Consider the following 15,000-nt stretch of genomic DNA (forward strand, 5'->3'; position numbering starts at 1 on the left):
GAATTTTACCGCAATTCTATATGAGTAATAGTTCAAGGCACAAGCGTCCAAACGCATACATACATAAATGGACAGCTCCCTCCTTAATGTTCCTATACTGTCGCGTGACCTAAGTTGAGTATTAATATTGTTCCATTCTTTGGTTGTTGACGGAGAAAAGGATAGTTTGAAACGTTCTGTACGAACTGGAAAGATAGTGAAATTCAGAGCAGACCTTAAGGAAAGTTCAGTTCGCTCGCAAACTCTTGTAGGCAATAGATCTACTTGAAAGGAAAGGAAAGGAAAGGAAAGGAACTTTATTTAAGTGTCTAGTCGTTCTAGTGCTAGAGCGCTAATTGGGGACACTGTAAACTGAAATGAACAATAAAAGTAAATCAAGTCAAATGTTGGTTTTTGAGGAGAGGGGAAACCGGAATGCCCGGAGAAAACCTCTCGGTGCAGAGTAGAGAACCAACAAACTCAACCCACATATGACACCGAGTCCGGGAATCGAATCCGGGCCACACTGGTGGGAGGCGAGTGCTCTCACCACTGCGCCATCCCTGCACCCCAGGTAGGAAGGAGTGAGATTATGAACAATCTTATAATAAAGTAATGATTTGTGAAGCAAGCGCCTAACCCTATTGTGCTTTTCACACCATCTGTTACAATTTTATTAGATTCATATTGGACAAATTCGGTAAGGTCGCTCTAAAGTCCTGGCCAAAGTATCGAACAAAGTTGGAGTCAACGCTCCAACTTTTCTCGATCCGACATTGTTCGACTGAATGAACGAAATGTTCTTTGAAATCAATCATACACATATACTAAAATGCGGATATGAAATCAAGTAAAGCTATGATCTTCGCAGTTATGGACGCAATTTCAGCAATTGCGAAGAGAAGCCTGTAAAATTAAGGACTTAACGGGGTTTGAACCCGTAACCTCGCGATACCGGTGCGACGCTATCGCGACTGTTTGGCCGCCCATGTTGGAAGATGTTCGTCCGACACTTTTTGTTTGATCAAGGGTTGGATAGAGTTTGCTTTGATTAAACAGTACGCCCAACAATTCTGCTCGACGCAACAATTTTGCAGTGTTTAGCCGCTCTTCCAATAAAGTTGTCCTGAATGAAGTCACGTCCGCGATCCTTGCGAATCAGGAATCGCTATCTCATTTTCAAGTCTTCTAGCATCATTTGCAACAAAGATAGCGTACAAAGATTGTCATTGATGAACAAGCAGAAACCTTAAACAGTGAGAATCAAGTAAGGCCATCTCTCAGGGACACTTTTAGCCCCCTTTATCATTCTCTCTCTCTATGGAGAGCGTTTAAAGTTTTGCAAATTGATCCGTTCTCATTCTCATCATCTCCTCGGATCTTGCAGTGAAAATACCCTTTTCTACACGTTCTCTTAATCGTTTTTTTTTTTTTGGTCTTCTGAATCTGTCATTTCCGTCCTCTAACAGTTCCACCAGCACAAACGCTACGAGGGATTCTCGTTACAGTGTTAAAGCCAACTTGAACTTGAATCAGTTTCGTCAAGCAATGTTGGATGGTGTTTTGCCACTACCTCAACATTTACATCCAACAATGTTGAATGTTGGATCCAACTTGGTTCGATAGTTTGGCCAGGGCTTAAGAATATAAAGACCCATGCCAAATTACGTTCCCATATTCCATAATGGCCTTGTGAGCGATTTATGTAATTTATGTAGCGCAAGCCTGGGTTTCTCGAAGCATGGTTAGCGCTAATCAGCGTTAAATACCACGGAAACCTATAGGTTTTGATATCTCGTAACCAACGGTTAGCGCTAACCAGGCTTCGAGCAACCGGCCCCAGATCTCTGAACTCTGAAATTAATCCCTTAGAGTAAATTTAATCGCTTGCTGGCCATCTGATAAATATTTGCGATACACATGTATGAGGTCGCCACGAGAGATTAGAAGCTAACATTATCCCTAGGTAGTTGCGACAATCTACATCCTCTATGATAGTAGATCACAGCTGGCCACAGTACTTAGAATACCAGAATGAACAAAATACCCAGGATACTTAGTTATAATAAAATCAATAAGGGACTCGCCCGAATTGTCAATGCGTGTTGCCTCAACCCGTTCTCGTCCTTGAACTCGCGATTATCCTGAATTGTTAATTTGCTTTGAATTCACTATTAGGGAGCTTAAGCAACGACAACGGCGACGGCAAAGAAAACGTCACAAATTTGCATATTTAGTGGGCAAAAACAATATCTTTGCACGCCTTTCACGTGCCTTTTTTATTTTTGTTTATTTCTTTGCCGTCGTCAGCAAAACGACAACGTGAAATGACCAAATTTGAAGTTTTATGAAGAACGTCAGCACTTGAGGATAAATTTTCAGTTTCTCCCCTAAATTAAGTGCCGTTTCGACCAGTGTCATTTTCGAGGCATTGCCACACCCTTGTCACATTAAAAAGATTGAAATAGTCACGTAAAGATTAAAATTACGCAGATTTATATTTTAAGATGACGTTCTCATTGCCGTCGGCGTTGTCGTTGCTTAAGCTCCCTATTATCGTGAATTTAAAAGACTGAAAGCCTGATATGGATCATGGGAGATGGTCGTATATTTTCTGAAAGACAACCCAAGTGTATGGCCATAGGACTCGAACCTAGCAATGCTCATTGTTAACCCGTCACCTAACCACTTGACCACCACACCGCTAGCTGTTCAGGGACAATATCTTAAACACTATTTGATAAAGCTGTAGTATCACTAGCTCGCCAACAAACAACATTAGGTCTGTTTTCAAACTTCACGACAAAGCTAAACATTTTAAAATCAAAGCTTAGGTATAAATTATTAATGTAGTTTACCCCTAATTACTCAGAACTTAAGGGACGACAATAGCGACGGCAACGAGAACGTCGCAAATTTTAAGCAATTATTGGATGAGGTTTTTGTGACATCCGGAATAATCAAGGTCGAAGTAAGTGTTATCAGCCGAAGCCGAAGGCTGAGGCTGATAACACTAACACCGAGACCTTGATTATTCCGTATATGACAAAAGCCGAATCTAATAATTGTTTTATTATACATTGTTTTGATGAAAATAACGACAAATGCATTATCGCAGCGATCACAGTGTTTTCAAACACATTGCTCTTGGAAATCATGCATTGCGCGGACAACCTGCAGATTAGTGAATAATCTGTAGGTTGCGCTGGTTCCCAGAATTAACTGTAGGCATTTAGCCAATGAGAATACAGATGGTGACTACAATGTATAAGAAACATAGCTAGTGGACAAAAACAACAGCTTTGCACGCTCTGCACGTGCGTGTTTCGTTTTTGTCCATTTCTTTGCCGTCGTCTGCAAAACAACAACGTGAAATAGCCAAATTTGAGGTTTTATCAAGGAAGTCGGCACTTGAGGATAAATTTTCATTTTCTCCCCTAAATTAAGTGCCGTTCCGACCAGTGTCATTCTTGAGGATACCACACCCTCAGGTCCAATTAAAAAGGTTGAGATAGTCACGAAGTGATTACAATAACGCCAATTTATATTTTGAAATGACGTTCTCGTTGCTGCCGCCGTCGTCATTGTCTAAGTTCTTATTGATTTCGCGGAAACTTGCGCGCCTTTTTTGGCGTATTCACCATAATTTAGAAGTTTTTATTTAATTTTTTGAAAAACTTGCCAAAAAGGGCTTGCCGTCCCGTTTTTTTCCCGCCATATGGGCCGGAAGTAGAATGTAATGCGGAGTACTTGTAATAGCCCACTTTTGGTATATTAAAATTCGGTCCTAAACAAAGGGCATCATCTCGAGGTTCTGGGAAATAAACTCATTTGTATTTATTCCCCAGAGCCTCGAAGATGTAGTTTGTTTAGGATTGAATTTTAATATATCGAAATTAGGCTATTTTAATTTGTTTTGCACATACAATTTTAATCAGCCAGTGAAAAAAAAAAATGAACTTTTAGGTGCGACCAGATCCTTTCGTTTCGCCGACCACGTGACCAAAAGAAACAGAAGGCTCTGGCCCCGCGACGAGAATGGTATTGTAATCACTTGATGAGATTGGGTACATTCCTTCCAGTGTTAAAATAGTGCATCAAAATGGCTTCCCTGAGACGGATTGACAGGATCGTAGTGAGCATTGAAATCACCAAGAAGTACGAGGGCATTTTGAGGATTAGACAAAGCCCTATCAACGCTACATTGCAAATTCGTAAGAAAATTAATGTTGGCTTGAGCATTTACACAAGGTGGACCGTAACAAACATCACAAAAAAAAGTTCAAGCCCATTGACTTTTAAACAAATGGGATGACACTGAGAAAGCAACACCTCCGAACCGCCTCCCATCCCTTACGTATCCAAGCGCATAATAGGACAATAACCTGGAATGTCAAAAGGAATCGCTTGAAATTGAATAAATTAACCATGTCTCAGAGATACTAAAAGTATGAAGTTTCTGTTTCAAATTATTGAGACAAGCTCATCAAATTTATCGGCTATGTTTAAGCCCCAAACATTAGCGTGGCCACTCAAAAATGAAGAACTAGGGTTAGGTCCAGGATTATCAGGCTCATTATCACCGCCTAACAACAGAAAGGTAACAATTATAACTGAGATATGACTGGTAATAAAAATAAAAGATAAGAGAGCAAAAGCAAATACATTTAATTGAAGAGCACTCGTTGAAAAAGCCTATCGCCGCCCTATAAACTTCCAAGCTAACCCCCATTATATATAGTAGCGAATAGAAGAAATAGAAAATAGCTCACCTCCTGCGGCTGCTCAAGTGTATAGAGAAATTATGAGTGCAAGAAAAATGACAAGAACATATCAGAACAGGGATCATATTTGATAAACTATGCAGCTGCCAAGGCTTGGGGCTCCAAAATGCCATTAAACTAATGAGAATGAATTTGATTAACTTCATTTAGCGGGCATGTGGATAGAGCGGTAACCTTGTTTTATCTTCCGACGGGATGTATGAACGAACGCGTCCATCAACATTGAGAAATACTTTAACGTTGATCGTCCACACCGGAGTATCTTTATGCTCATTTCTTGCCATCTGTAAAAGTTTTTTTGGTGAACAAAATTAAGGTCTTCGTAAACTGTGAAACCATCCCCTCCAGCGCCGCTTTATTAGCCCTCAAAACCCTTAATTCTTAAACTTTACTATGATCGCACGGCTGCCATCTTGTCTTTTCCATCTAACTCTGTGGGCTCTATCAATCTCCCATGCATTAAATTCTAAACCCATCTCCCAAAGAAAGAGCTCTAAACCTTTCTTAGGGCAGTCTTTGCTATCTCTCTCCTGAACTCCATAGATACGTAAACTTTCCCTTCGAGAATACTGCTCGTTGTTGTTTTGTTTAAGTCATCCATCACGGGAATATTGGAACCCACAAATGACCAGCTCTAAATGTCAGTGGCTTCATAGCTCCGTTGGTTAGAGCGTCGCACCGGTATCGCGAGGTCACGGGTTCAAACCCCGTTGAAGTCCTGAATTTTTCAGGCTTCTTTACGCAATTGCAAAAATTGCGTTCATAACTGCGAGAGTTATAGCTTCTTCACTTGACATTCTTCTATGCTGATCATTCCACGTCCCCTCTGATTTTTTAAAGTACAGCCGATCTACATCAGCCTGCTGGTGTAATGCGCGAGAAATGGTCATCAGCTTTCGTGTTTTGCGATCCATTACTTTCAGCTCTTCCTTGGCCCAATGAATAATTCCTGCCTCGTACTTTACAATGGAAACTGCTCTAAAGTTATTGCTTTCATCGTATTTCCCGTATGGAGTTTAATATTGTCTTAACTGTACGAAAATATTCCTTCTGGATCCTGTCTTTCATTTTACTATGTTTTATATCATCCGCTTCTAGCACCCCAAGAAAGTTGTAGTTTTCATTCTCATAAACATTCAGTGATCGCATCTTTTTATCCCCCGGTAGCATGATTTCTTCACTTTGGAACACTTTTCCGCTTTTCATCAATAGGATTGCACCCTTTTTTATTCCGAACTCCATCGGCATATCTTCGGCCACAATTCTAACTGATGGGACGAGAAAGTCAACTTGATTTTCATGTTTACCATATGGCTTCTTAAGATCGTCCATAAAAAGCAAATGATTAATCATTCCCATCCCGTCGCCAGGATCATATCCCGCCTTTATTTTTCGTAGCACGAGTGTTAGTGCCCGGATAAGCGATATCACAAAAAGGAGGGATGAAAGGCTGTCTCCTTGAAATATTCCTCTTCTGATATAAACTTCGCCAAGAGCTTCACCACTAGTTGTTAAAACTGTCTTTCACTGTTTTATGTTGTTTTGGATCAAACCCACCATATTCTGCGCCATACCAAACATCCTCATAACAAGTACCTCAGCTCCCTCCGTATTATCATTATCATTACCATTATCATTTGGTCTGCGGCACCGTTGAACATATTTCCTAAGAACAGTACCTGATATGGTAGAATTATTTTAGCCACTTGAGCGCGCGATTAATAGGTTCTCATACCAGCTGTCACTGGCCCATACACTCACACTTGAGAAGAGGGCGACCTCCTTGGTGTCCCTGTGCGTATGGGAGGCCTTGAATGAGACCTCACCTTCTGAATACGAGGCTTCAATCAAAGTTACTAATCCGCTCGTGAGGCGAATTGTTGAGCAAGAGTACCAGCCTCCAGATGCCTCAGAAATTCGAACACTGCAACTGAGTACAGGAAAACAAAAAGATTACTGTCTAAGTGAGAGGCTAGAGCAGGTGAACAGCTGCTAAGAGAGCTGTTGAGTTAGCTACAGAGAAGGGATCGTCAAATTGGCTGACCGTGATTCCTCTCAAATAGCTAGATTACAATCTGAATAAGAAGGAATTTAGAGATGCAATACGACTGGGAAATAACGGAAACACCCATGATCTGCCTATGCGGTGTTCAGTTTAGCGTGGATCACGCAATGGTGCGTCAGCGCGGCGGATTCATTATCCAGCGCCAAAACGAGCTTCGTGATTTGGAAGCAGAGATACTAAAGATGGTCTGTAATGATGTGGAAGTAGAGCCGGTCCTTCATGAGCTCATTGAGGAGACGTTAAATCATGGCGATAACAAAGCCCCTGATGCCCGTTTGGATATTCACGCGCGAGGCTTTTGGACGAGAGAGAGATCTGCACCCCAATGGAGACTCTTACAGAGACTTGACTCCTAAGCAGATCTCTAAGAAGCATGAGAACGAGAAGAAGAGGCAGTATGCGGAAAGAGTAATGGAGATCGAACAGGGAACGTTCAATCCCTTAGTTTTCACGACCACGGGCAGAATAGCGGATGAGTGTGTTAAGTACCACAGCAGACTTGCGGAGCTAATCGCAAATAAGAAGGGAGAACTTTGCTCATGCGCAATTTCGTGGATGAGATCTAAAGTTTCTTTTGCTATCGTACGCTCTGCCACACTATGCTTGAGAGGCACAAGATCCAGAAGACGACAGCTAGACTTCGTTGATTCAGATTTACAGATCGAAAGCATTAATCTTTTCTTTTTTCTTTCAGAAGTTTTATTCATTTAACTTGAAATTTTCTTCTTCGATGGCTTAATTTAAAACCGCGCACCGCTGGCTCAATTTAAAACCGCGCACCGCTGGCTCAGTTGGTTGAGCATCCGGCTGTCACGCGGGAGGTTGCGGGTTCAAACACCGGCCGGATCAACTCTCAGGATCTTAAAATAACTGAGGAGAAAGTGCTGCCTTTGTAATTTCATCTGCAAATGGTTAGACTTTCAAGTCTTCTCGGATAAGGACTATAAACCGTGGGCCCCATCTCACAAATATCTTCTATATTCATAAGTTCTCTGTGGGATGTTAAAGAACCCATTCGAAAAGAGTAGGGGATAGTCTCCGGTGTTGTGGCTGTCCTGTTCTCTCCAGCAGAAGTGGTGTGCTTGGTGGTGATGTCTCTAAAAAGGCTTGTGCTGTATGAGGCTACCTGAGCAGAAACAGCCACAAGTCAAAAAGGGACTTTGCCGAGTGCTGGAACACGTTGATGTAAATGTAGATGTAAAAACACTGTGCTTGCTACAAGAGCTAGTTGGTCACATCTGAGCTGCAGGGAATGTATTTCGGAAATCGTTATTGACACAGTGATTGTAAGCTTATGATCGTAATTTATAATGAATTCTTAATATTGTATAGTGCTTCCAATTCTTACTTTTTAAAGGGAACCTCCACTAAAACAACAAAATAGCTTTAAACCACAGAACATAATGTTTACAATTGGAATTTCTCAATCTTTTTCCAATGAAAGCGTTTGTATTCGAGAAAAATAAATTCCAAAAACGCTTATTTTGGTTTTCAAATTTCCAGGGCACCGCCATCTTGAATAATTGTGACGTAACTTGGTTGCCCTATTGTTCCAGAACAATCGTTCTTTGTATCAGAACATTAGGGCAACCAAGTTACGTCACAATTATTCAAGATGGCGGCGCCCATGAAATTTGAAAGCCAAAATAAGCGTTTTTGGAATTTATTTTTCTCGAATACAAACGTTCTCATTGGAAAAACATTGAGCAATTCCAATTGTAAAAATTATGCTCTGTGGTTTAAAGTTATTTTGTTGCTTTAGTGGAGGTTCCCTTTAATGTTTCTGAATTATGTCAATAGTTTTCCTTTTTTTTAAAAATGGAATAAAATTTATATTAAAAGTTAAAAAAGTTTTACAAACTCGGAGCTAAAAGTTAAAACTTATGAAATATTTCGTCCGTTTTCAACCGGACTTCATCAGTCAATGATGTGAACGTTAAAAAGATGAATTTTAAAAAGGTTTTTTAACGCCTCTTGGGGGTTAGAATTGTGTCATAGATGGCTGCTAATTCGTAACCATTGTCTCTGTTTAACGCCGGTTTCGTAAGTTTAATTTGAATAGCTTCTTTTATCCTGCGTTTGAAGGTGTTAACTTCGGTTGATAGTACTTTTGTCTTATTTGGGTTCACCGAGTGGCCCTCCAGGCGACAATGCTCGTGAATAGCTGATGAACTTCTTGATTGGTGTTCTTTTACCCTGATTTCCAGAGAGCGGGCCGTTTCGCCAACGTACTCCTTCTTACACTTCTCACAATGGATCTGGTACACAGTACCGCATTTCTTGAGATTGACAGTTGTGTCCTTGACACGTACCAATTGTGATCTTAGAGAATTGACGAGTTTATGAATAAGTGTAACCTCATGTGACTTGAAAGCTCTTTGCAGGCGTTCCGAGATTCCTTTGATGTATGGCGTTGATGCATAGATTTTCTTCTCGTTTTGAGGCTCTTCGGTATCCTCTGTTGTAGATTTTGGATGTGGTATTGTTAGCATCCATTCTGGATAGTTATTCATTTTTAGAGCTTGCTTGACGTGCTGTGTTTCTCTGGTTCTGTCATCGTTTTCCGTAACCAAGGTCTGAGCTCTCAACATCAGGGTGTTAACCACAGCTCTTTTGTGTTGTAGATGATGGTTTGATTGGAAGTTTAGGTACTGGTCCGTGTGCGTAGGTTTGCGGTACACGGAGATCTTGGTAGAACCATCTTGGTTAATACTCACACAGGTATCAAGGAAAGGAATCCTGCCATCCTTTTCTTGTTCCGAAGTGAACTGGATATGTTGGTCAATGGAGTTTAGATGTTCTGAGAAGGAATCGACGGCGTTTTCGTGAATCTTGGCCATCGTGTCATCCACATATCGATACCACATAGTTGGAGGGGTGGGGGCGGTGTCCAGAGCTCTGCTCTCGAACTGTTCCATGTAGAGATTGGCCACTACAGGGGAAATTGGAGACCCCATGGCGGCTCCTTTCTTCTGTTTGTAGAATTCACCCTGGAATGTGAAGTATGTGCTCGAGAGGCACATCTCTAGTAGAACAGATAATTGGGCGATGTCTAACGGGCATCTATCCGGTAAGCTCTGGTCACTTTCCAGTTTGGCTCTGACAACTGGAATGGCTTCATTGATCGGAATGCTGGTAAACAGTGAAGAAACATCGTATGAAACGAGTTTCTGTCCAGGGGGTACTTCAAGTTCTGCAATCTTGTTGACAAAGTCTTCACTGTTGACGATGTGATGACTGTTGAGGCCAACAAGAGGTTTCATAATCTTAGCAAGGAACTTGGCAGTATCATACATCACGCTACCAATGCTCGAAACTATTGGCCGTAGCGGTACGTCTTTCTTGTGAATCTTGGGTAGCCCGTAGAACTTTGGGACATTCTCTGCTGTGGGGTACAGTTGATTGTAAAGATAATTAGGGATTCTCTTTTCTTTGCGCCACTCCTTCAAGGTTTGAATGAGTTTGTTTTTGATGGCTCTGGTTGGGTCAGATGTCAAAGGCGTTAAACAGAGACAATGGTTACGAATTAGCAGCCATCTATGACACAATTCTAACCCCCAAGAGGCGTTAAAAAACCTTTTTAAAATTCATCTTTTTAACATTCACATCATTGACTGATGAAGTCCGGTTGAAAACGGACGAAATATTTCATAAGTTTTAACTTTTAGCTCCGAGTTTGTAAAACTTTTTTAACTTTTATTATGCTTCCGGAGCAGGAAACAAATGTTTTTAATTGTAAAATTTATATTATTTTGTTATCATATAATAATAATAATAATAATAATGATAATAATAATCATAAGTCATGAGGTCGCCGAAACGTCGGAAATTTAACATTTAACACCCCAAGTTTTTACATGTCTGTGTTTCTCAAAACCATCAATAATAATAATAATAATAATAATAATAATAATAATAGAATTAAATGATTAAATGAAAATACTCAAGATTTCCTGCGACTCTGAGTTTCGTGCGTATGCACTCATCAGGCAGATTTAATGAAGAACAGACTTATTAGCTAGCTATATATACATATTTGCGATGAGTAGAACAATGGGGTCCTGATTACAATGGGTGAGAAGGGCGGAACTGGGGTGTGGTGTAAGACTGACTGAGCTAAAACAAGCGCAATACAATAGCTATTGTGTAGGATAAGCCTTAATTGTTCTTGAGATGACAACAAAGCTAAGACAAAGCTAAGACTACCTATGACGACGCCCTCAAATCCAGTGGATACACAGCAAGCCTTTCGATTCCTACAACAAACGCAGACAAAATGATCGACCAAGTAGAAACCGCAAGCATAGCATTATCTGGCATAATCCTCCTTTTAACAGCAGCGTGAAGACTAACATCGGCAAAACCTTCGTTAAGCTCGTATCTAAACACTTCCGTCAACAACACAAGTATCACACCCTTTTCAACATGAACAACATCAAAGTATGGAGAATATGGGAGCCATAATAAACAAGCATAACAAGAAGATCCTATCAACGACAATAGCGACAAACTATGTAACTGCAGATCCCAACAAAATTGCCCTCTCGACAATAAATGCTTAACCACCGGCCTGATCTATAATGCACAAATAACTTCTACGACAGCCAATCAAACCACTACCAAAAACTACATCGGATTGACTGAAGGAACTTTTAAACAAAGATACACTCAGCACAAGTCAACATTCACCCACAGGAAACTTTCTAATAGCACTGAATTATCAAAATACATCTGGCAACTCAAAGACAGCAACACCAGCTTTACAACTAAATGGTCTATCATCGCAAGAGCCCTATCACAATTCAAGCAAAAGATGTGATTTATGCTTAGCAGAAAAACTTCATATAATTAAACGCAGCAACAACAATCTACCGAACAAACGATCCGAGCTTGTATCCAAATGCCGTCATGAAAACAAGTTTTATCTCAAGAACAATTAAGGCTTATCCTACACAATAGCTATTGTATTGCGCTTGTTTTAGCTCAGTCAGTCTTACACCACACCCCAGTTCCGCCCTTCTCACCCATTGTAATCAGGACCCCATGGTTCTACTTATCGCAAATATGTATATATAGCTAGCTAATAAGTCTGTTCTTCATTAAATCTGCCTGATGAGTGCATACGCACGAAACTCAGAGTCGCAGGGAATCTTGTGTATTTTCATTTAGTCATTTAATTCTATACACCGCTCTACACAAACGTGTATTGAGCACTCTTTAGCAGTGTTTGCTACAGTTTCTCATGATTAATAATAATAATACTAATAATAATAATTATTATTATTATTATTATTATTATTATTATTATTATCATCATTATTATTACTATTATTATTAATGATTTTGAGAAACACGGACATGTAAAAACTAGCGATAAAATGTTAAATTTCCGACGTCTCGGCGACCTCATGACGCCATTATCAGGGAGTTGGAAATGAATATGCGAGTTCATAAAAGATATAAAATCCTCCAAATTTGCATAAGTAAAGAAAAGCTAGACGAATACTTTAGCACGGATTGAATCTGTTTGCACGTTCAGCCGTGGTGTTAAGCCGTGATGTAAAGCATTTCGTTAACGAGACAGTCCAATTTGTTCATGCATTTCTTCAACACTCTAAAGCAGCTGAGGAGGTCCTCAGGGACAGCACCCGCGTGATCTTGATCATAATAGGGAGCTTTAGCAACTACGACGGGAACAGCAACGAGAACGTCATCTCAAAACATAAATTCGCGCAATTTTAATCACTTTGCGACTACTCCAAGCTTTTTTAAGTGACAATGGTGTGGCAATCCCTCAAGAATGAAACCGATATGAGCCACGCGTAATTTAAGAAAATGTAAATTTATCTCCTAATGCTGACGTCCTCCATAAAACCTAAAATTAGGCTATTTCACGTTGTAGTTTTGCTGACGATGACAAAGAAATGGACAAAAATGAAAAACCCACGTGCAGGGCGTGCAAACCTATTGTTTTTTCCCACTAAATATGCAAATGTGTGACGTTCTCGTTGCCGTTGCCGTTGCCGTCGCCGTCGTCGATGCTAAGAAGGTTCCCTAAAAAAATGCTTGCGCTCAGAAGATGACGTACGTACTATTGTGGCCATCCACGCGTGTATGTAGATGGACACGTGTGTAGCCAACATAGCTACCTGTATCGTACAGGTTACATTAAAATTGGTACACAACGCACTGTTGATTAACCAGCTGTGGTTTGGTCTCACATTCTTGGAAGTCTTGGCCAATTTTTCGACTGAGAAAGACGGTTGGACTGTAATTTGGAGCTTGAGACTTAGATCTTTCAACTGAATCTTAACACAGTTAGCAGACATTTACCAAAAGCAAATACAACAGTTGGACAAAAAACTTTTCAATATGCTGCAACGAAGGAGTGGAACGATTTACCAAAATCGATAAGATCAATTACAACCTTTTCATTATTCAAAGCAGCCTTATATAGTTTTTTGCTAAAATCGGACAAATTAAGTCATAGGTGCACGGTAAATTAAATATTGTATTTCTTATTGCTATCCTTTTATGTGTTAAGATAATATTTAAATAGTTGATTTTGATTGTAAGTGATATGATTGTATTTCACCCTTTATCATCAGAAATATTATATTTATCTTGTCATGTATTAATACCAGTTTGTTTTTAACAAACTGATACATTTTTAGCAGTTTAAAATTTTCGAAAAATTAAGACGGCTCTGAACCCCATGTACAGAATTTTTTTAAACTTTGCCAAAAGTAGCATCTCATCCTTCTAATCAAAATTGTGTAATAAGAAAAAATTTCACCGTGCCGTTTTTCAAATATAAGCACTTAAAGCTGAAATTAAGGGTGTTTTTAGCAGGTCATAGTATTGCTATGGTAACCTATTGTGTCACAAAAATAATACCAACGTTTTCGCTAGTGATTGGGCAGTATTTGGATACCATAAGTGTAGCATCAATTGATAAAGAGTAGTAATTATGACCCATCAAATATCTACGTCTTGGAAAGTGCTGGTAACTATATAGAGCCACCTTAAAAGGATGAAATGCTTCCCTTTCTTGGGTCCCACCTCCTAACCCGAGCGCCCCAAATCGAGACTAAGGTCTACGTGAAGCCTACCAGTACTGGTTTACTTCTCCGCTACCATAGTCACATCGACAACAGGTCAGTACAAACGAAGCTTATTAACAACTATGCTTGATCGCGCGTACCGTTTGTCCTCATCTTGGGCCTATTTCTCGGGGGAGTGTGAACGCTTGAAGTCCCTGTTCTGACGTTTGAAGTACCCCCAACACCTTATCAACTCTACCATTAACCATTAATACCTTTGTCAACTCAAGAGTTACTAACCAGCATTCATCGCAGGCGTCGGTAAAAATGGTGAGAAATAACGTGACTTGGGTACTCGTACCACTTAAGGACCAGGGCCCAGTTGTTTAAAAGCCGATGAACTCTAATTCCAGCTGAAAAATGAGCCAAGGGGTTTATTTCTCTACTACTAAATGCTGTTCAACGCTTATATTCGCCCAAACGTTACATTAGAAGAAGTCAATCTTGAAAAACCAAAAAAGAGAAAAGGAACTTTCACCAAAAAGTTGAAACATGAAACAAAAGTTTACTCTAATCCTGGATTAACTTAATTGACTTTCAAACAACCGGGCCAGGATTCTGCTAACTTTGTTAAGACTCAGTTGAAAGCTTTGAGTCTCAAGCTCCAAACTACAGTCCAACCCATCCTTGTCAGCTGAAAAATTGGCCAAGACCTCCACGAATGCGAGACTAAACCACAGCTGGTTAATCAACAGTGCGTTGTGTACCACTTTCGGCAACGCAACCTGCGCGATACAGGTAGCTATGTTGGCTACACACGTGGCCATCTACATACACGCGTGGATGGCCACAATAATACGTCATCTTCTGTACGCAAGCATTATGATCAAGACCACGCGGGTGCTGTCCCTGAGGACCTCCTCAGCTGCTTTAGAGTGTTGAAGGAATGCATGAACAAATTGGACTGTCTCCGGTTAACGAAATGCTTTACATCAAACAATTAAGACCACGGCTGAACGTGCAAACAGATTCACTCCGTGCTAAAGTCTTTGGCCGTGTTTTCACGAATCACGATAGCCGTTGTCTCTTAACATTCCTGAAAATGGTTTGTTTACCGACTTTGTTCAGC

The 15,000-nt window shown here is 40.3% G+C and overlaps 1 protein-coding gene across 1 annotated transcript in view; it reads right to left on the reverse strand.

The window, feature by feature from the left end:
- LOC138004092 (uncharacterized) overlaps window positions 1–15,000 on the reverse strand; it is an 888,878-nt gene that overhangs the window by 723,999 nt on the left and 149,879 nt on the right. The gene's annotated exons all lie outside the window — the stretch shown is intronic.

The sequence above is a fragment of the Montipora foliosa genome, chromosome 5, assembly GCF_036669935.1.
Source record: "Montipora foliosa isolate CH-2021 chromosome 5, ASM3666993v2, whole genome shotgun sequence".
In the NCBI taxonomy this organism is placed as follows: domain Eukaryota; kingdom Metazoa; phylum Cnidaria; class Anthozoa; order Scleractinia; family Acroporidae; genus Montipora; species Montipora foliosa.